The following is a 6,483-nucleotide window of genomic DNA, read 5'->3' as shown; positions in this document are numbered from 1 at the left end:
ATTAAATAATGAAGAAAATGACAACCAATATTTTATTATTTCCCTTCTACGTGACTTTACCTTTTGATATGCAAATTATTTTGTCGAAGCGCCCTTTCCCCCCCTCCCAACCCAGCTTATATATATGCTCCAAGCTCGTGTGCTGTTTCATTCAGACGCTGTCTCCCCGACAGACCTGGTTTTCACCTGAGGACGGCTGCTTGCGTTGTGGCCGAAACGTCGTGAGAATGATTTTATTATGTTTTATTTTTATTATTTTATTACTTCCCTTCTACGTGACTTTACCGAAAGAACCAAGAAGATGAATCCCTGCAGTCACGAAAGCTTTAAATCGAAATTTTACCGTAAGAACCAAGAAAATCAATTTAACTAAATTGGATGTTTTTCACTCAAGGAATTTCAACCTTAAGGGGCTGTCCATAAATGACGTCACGCGATTTTGGACGATTTTTTACCCCCCCCCCACCCCTTCCATCGTCACACGGCGTCACAAAAAGTCAGACCCCCCTCAAATGTGACGTCACAAAGCTTAGCCCCCCCTCCCCCCCCCAAAAAAAATAAAACATGCTTCAAATCGCTTTAAACTATTGTCATTGTAGTGCGTATTTAATGTGGCGCTGCACTCTGATATTGTAGGAGAAAACATTTACTAAAAGTCTATTTAATTAAGTAGAACGTGTTGTCTACATTTATTTAAAATTGCACATTTTGATGTGACGTCACATTTCTCACCCCCCCCCCCCTCATCGTCACACATCGTCACAAATGTCTGCCCCCCCCCCCCATCCTAGGTGCGTGACGTCATTTATGGACGGCCCCTAGGGTCACGTGGTCAGAAAGTTACAACAAACAACGCAAAAACACGATAGGAGTGCAAAGTATAGGAAACACATCACTAACAAAAAACACGACACAACAAGGGTGTATCTTTATCTTACCAGGTGAAGCCCACTGAGTAATGCTGCCGGTCGCAGGCCCTCGTCTAGGTCGACTCAGCCTCAAATGAGTACCTGGTGCGGTGTGTCGTAAACATCGCCACTGGGGAGACAAAGGCGGCCGGGCGTGGTGCTGGCCACCCAGCCCCTCGTGTGCCGTGCGGGACTTTAGATGATTTAGATTATTTGGCTGCTATGGATGTCCATATGATAAGCCACTTTATTGAGCTATCATTTGTGGCCGGGTTATTCTGAAAAATTAGTTACTAGGTCAGTGGGCTTTACCTGGTAAGATACAAAAAATAGTTTAGTTGAATCTGTATATATATATTTTTTTAAGTGATTTATTTACCTTTCCTGTACTTTGAACTCCTGCCTGTGCTGTTTGTATTGTTTGTTGTTGTAGCGTTCTGATCACGTGACCTCACTGGACGTCTGTGAAATAAAGAGCTTTCTAGCTCATCGGATTGCACTAGAAATAAACATTCTGATAGGTACTGGTCGCTAACAGCACTTGCCCCGGCAGTCTGTTAGAGGCTATACGGGGGAGTTTTGGCAGTGTGTGGACAAGCACAGTTAACAAAATAAACTAAGCACAGAGATTCATATTATTGGTTCTTTCGGCAAAGTCACCGAAAGAACCAATCATCATCTGATGATGATTGGTTGTGTTGCAGTCGAAACGTCGTGAGAATTTTTATTGTTTTATGTTTATATTATTTTATTATTTCCCTTATACGTGACTTTACCGAAAGAACCAATAATATGAATCCCTGCAGTCACGAAAGCTTTAAATCAAAATTTAAACACAGAGAGTTTTAATGGACAATAACAGTCGGTGATTGTACTTGTATACATCCTTAATAGAGTTTTTTTTGGGTGAGATTGCGTAAATATATAAATGTGTCGTTAAACTCTCCACCACCCGACACAGCCAACTAGTAAGGTTTGTCACGGAAACAGAACGTGCCCAATTCGTCACTAGTGCAGCACTAACCGGTGTGTTGGAGAGCCAAGCCACAACATTTACAATCTGAGTACGACGTTTCGTCAGTAATTACAACCAGCTTCATCAGACGACAGACAGATTTGTGGAGAAATCCTCCCATATCGTTCCTTAAATAGAGGGAGAGGTGTGATGATGTCACTCGTGTGCTCTTCTTGCACGAAGTGGGGGGGGGGGGAAATTCATGAATGCATCTAAATGACTCTGGGAATCTATTGGCGTTTGGGTTATTCACATGTTCATCAACGACCATTATGCATGCGCATTATACAAACCCATGGTTATTTTACCTCCTGTCGATTGTGTGCTGAAAATAATAATGTATACATTATTACCTGAACATGTTTCCCGATTGCAGTTGTGTAGTGTATAGTGTAGTGTATAGTAGTGTATAGTGTAGTGTATAGTAGTGTATAGTGTGTTGCATAGTGACGTGAGGCTGTAGCAGTTGTGTAGTGTATAGTGTAGTGTATAGTGCAGTGTACAGTAGTGTAGTGTATAGTGTAGTGCATAGTGACGTGAGGCTCTAACAGTTGTAGACCTTCGGTGTCTGACGCAGATTTTGAGTGACGCTGCTGCTGCTGCTTCTGCCTCGGGGTCTACCGTGAGCCTTCAGCGCAAGGCGAGAGCCGTGAGGTACGATAGCAAAGGCAGGCGCCACTTTTTTATTTAGTGCTGCTGGCGAAAGAGCCAACGAAGAGTATGGAGAGCCATGATAAAGGTTTTTTTTTGGTTAGCTCGCGTAAATATATAAATGTGTCGTTAAACCCGCCACCAGCCGACACAGCCAATTCGTAAAGGTTTGTCACGTAAACAGAACGTGGACAATTCGTTACTGGTACAGCACCGCCGGTGTGTGTGTTGGAGAGCCAAGCCACAACATTTACAATCCGAGTCCGACGTTTCGCCTGGAATTGCAACGAGCTCCATCAGTATGGAGAGCGGTGGTCGAGTCGTGGATGATTTGACACAAAGGACAACACGAACGGCATGGTCGCCGCTCTGTCACCGTTGCAATTTGAGGATGTTGCTTGATGATGACTGATGAATACGCAGAAATATTTCCTAACCAAAAACGCAAAGACCCCATGTCGCTTTGACAGACTGTTGGGGCAAGCGCAGTTAGCGAGTCGCACCAAAGAAGGCCGCTACGGCACACGAGGGGGGGTGGGGTGGCCACAAGCACGCCCGACCGCCTTTGTCTCTCCCCACAGGCGACGCTCACACACTGCACCAGATGCCCTGCTCATTTGAGGCCGAGCCGACCTAATCGTCACTGGCGTCGGTATAGGCCGTGAGCGGGAATCGAACTCGGGTGGCCGGGTTCTGAGCGCGGCTCGGCCACCGCTGCTACTTAATAAGCCACGCACGCGCCCGCATGTCCTCCAGCAAATTCTAATAAGGCCACACCACACGTGGATGATTGAAATTGCTTGTTGACTTTATTTACAAATGTCGCTTCGGCACAAATTAAAACATTTGGTTTGTCCAGCCTCCACGATTATTGTCATCGTGGTTGTTGTTGTTGTTATTATTATTACTGTAGAAATCCAGTAACATAAAACGTACAAAAAACATTCAAGCAGCGACAAAGGTATAGCTTTGTGTTAAACTCACAATACAGTCCTGTAACACAATATAATACAACCATGGTATGGGGCGTTTGGGTTAGATCGCGTAAATAGACGTGTGTCGTTAAACCCGTAACATCTATCACTCTTCATCATTGAGCTCACAGTACCCTGGGAGGACTCAGTAGATGAGGCTTATGAGCGAAAACATCTGCGCTATGCCGATCTAGCTGCCGAAGCACGGCATCATGGCTGGAACACAGAAGTCCGACCAGTGGAGGTGGGCTGCAGAGGTTTTGTGGCAACATCTACAACCAGACTGCTTAGAGACCTGGGAATTAAGGGCCAGAGCCAGCGTTCGGCAATCAAAGCTGTATCGGAGGCGGCAGAATGCAGCAGTCAGTGGCTCTGGATGAAGAGGAAATACCCCAGCTGGGCCCCAAAGTGAGAGGGCCAGGAGGTATGCAGTCAACAATGCTTGACTCAGGGAGGAGGACGCCCCTGCCATGCATAGTCCCATGGGATGTTGGCTACCAACAACAAGGCAACTCCTATGACTAATTGGGAATGGGACGCAAGCGTAGGATTGATCACCCTGTCGCTGGCCGCCTTTGGGGAGGGTGTATAGTATGAAAGGCCGAAACACCCTAGGAACCAAAGGGTCACTACTGACGATGCGCTCCCCAAATTTCACCAGGCTCACTGTTCATGAACTCTTGGAAGTGCTTGCACAAAGGATAGTAACATCTCATCCTGTGTTCTTTGGAATCTATTTAAGGAACGAAACGGGAATATGTCTCCACAGATCTGGCTGTCGCCTGATGAAGCTGGTTGTAATTACTGGCGAAACGTCGGACTCGGATTGTAAATGTTGTGGCTGAGCTCTCCAACACACCGGTGAGCTGTACTAGTATACTACACTATACACTACACCATACACTACATCATACACTATACACTAGTGCTGTACTCGTGACGAATTGGCACGTTCTGTTTAAGTGACACACCTTACTAGTTGGCTGTGTCGGGTGGTGGCGGGTTTAACGACACATTTATATATTTACGCGATCTAACCCAAAACACCTCTATTATGAAGGATATTGGTCGCGAAAGCCGACGACGTTTTAAAACAATATAATACAAACAATGGCAGTTTCCTTTCATGCCAACTTCATATTTTTAGGTCCGCCTACCGTGCCAGTATTCCCTCCAATGCAACAACATCATCATCATCATCCATGATCGATCAACTGCTGGACCATCATTGATTGGTGATGAACGCACTTGAATATACATTGGCATACACAAACTCATCGCGCACATTATCGAAAAAATGAAAGACCCGAAAAAAACGTGACGTCTCCGCATATAAATACAACGTGTTTTGCTTAATCCCATCAGCAAGCAGCCTCTTTGCTCGCGAGCACGCCGATGAGACCCAGAAGGTTGAAACCGGTCCAGAGTTTGCTTTTCCTGTCAAGCAACCACAATATCCCTTGCCAAAGTTGGTCTGGGCAAATCGAACTGAGACTCACCGTGTCCCATTTGCGTGTGCGGATCGGTGACCAACAGATGGCGGTACAGAGCAGTGCGTTAGCGAACACGGGTCACGAACCGATGTTCCCCCACGTGCAGCCCCACGCTTACTTCTTCGTACAGCCGAATATTGACGGAGGCAGGCACCACGCTGTAACTTTACTCCGAGGTGGTCGATGAGCCAAATAATTGCGTCATGAGCACCGGTGTGGCGTTATCGCTGCCAGCGGCGATGGCACCTTCGTATTTGTGAATCGGGCATTACGTTCCGTCGTGTGCGCTAACTGAGCACGTTGGCACTGCAAGACGGGGAGAAAAGTGGAAACAACTAATGACGAAATGTGCAGTGGACCACCTACGGGCTACCTGGCCCGCGGATCGTGATCGTGACGACGATGATGTTCCATGATTGTGATGCGAGTGACCACAAGCTCACGCCGTGGCCACTCACAACAGGCCAGGGAACGTTCTGCGACTCTTCACTGATGGGATAATTCATGGCCAAAACATCCCAAATATATTAGTAGCAGCAGCACCCTCCTGGAAACAAGTCTTGGGACTCAGCGAGGCTTTCCTGGGTAAATAAATGGAAATTTATTATGCGTACAAAAGACAAAAACAACAACAAATAGGACTGTGCTGCAGGAGGGTGCTCCTTGCTACATCGCTAGGTAGGCGAAATTCATTTTTTAAATAAGAAAATAAAAATTACGAAGATGTGGCGAGAAAATCGTAGGACGCTGATTAAACCCGGCACACCCCACACACACACACACACGTGGCGGAAACACACACAGGGTCCACACAGCCGTGTTCACGAACCCACTTGGCAGTTCACCGACTTTGGGACTCGAATCTCGACGCGATCCACCAACGCTTGCATCTCTACGCAGGCAGCTCCCGCAACAAATATCGTGACCGTTTGTTGCCCCCTTCCCTCGCACTTCCGATTTGCACGGTTGGCTACGGACGGTGCGAAAGAAGTTCAACATGCAGGGCTCCTTTACTTATGAACGAGTTAAGTTCCAGGTCTGTTCGTAACTCGATTTGTTCGTAAGTCTCAACGTTACTGCTGTCGATTCAAAACGTGTTGTACGGCGTGTACACTAAACACGGGGGTGATGGCTTTAAAAGTTGCATAATCTCCTGTAGATGTAGATGCCACTGGTTCTTCACGTTCTGCAGATGTAGATGCCACTGGTTCTTCACGTTCTGCAGATGTAGATGCCACTGGTTCTTCACGTTCTGCAGATGTAGATGCCACTGGTTCTTCACGTTCTGCAGATGTAGATGCCACCACCGCCATCCATTACTCGGCGGTTGGACTTACGACTCTCGGTCCGAACAGGCAACTGGACATGCGGAACAGGTTTGTTCCAATCTCTGAAAGTTCTTAAATCGAATGCTCGTAAGTAGAGGATTCCCTGTATTGTGC

The sequence above is a fragment of the Lethenteron reissneri genome, chromosome 61 (genome assembly GCF_015708825.2).
Source record: "Lethenteron reissneri isolate LAM-NWPU_2019-01 chromosome 61, ASM1570882v1, whole genome shotgun sequence".
Classification (NCBI taxonomy): Eukaryota; Metazoa; Chordata; class Hyperoartia; order Petromyzontiformes; family Petromyzontidae; genus Lethenteron; species Lethenteron reissneri.
The sequence above is the reverse complement of the archived record's forward strand: the minus strand, read 5'-3'. Positions refer to the sequence as shown.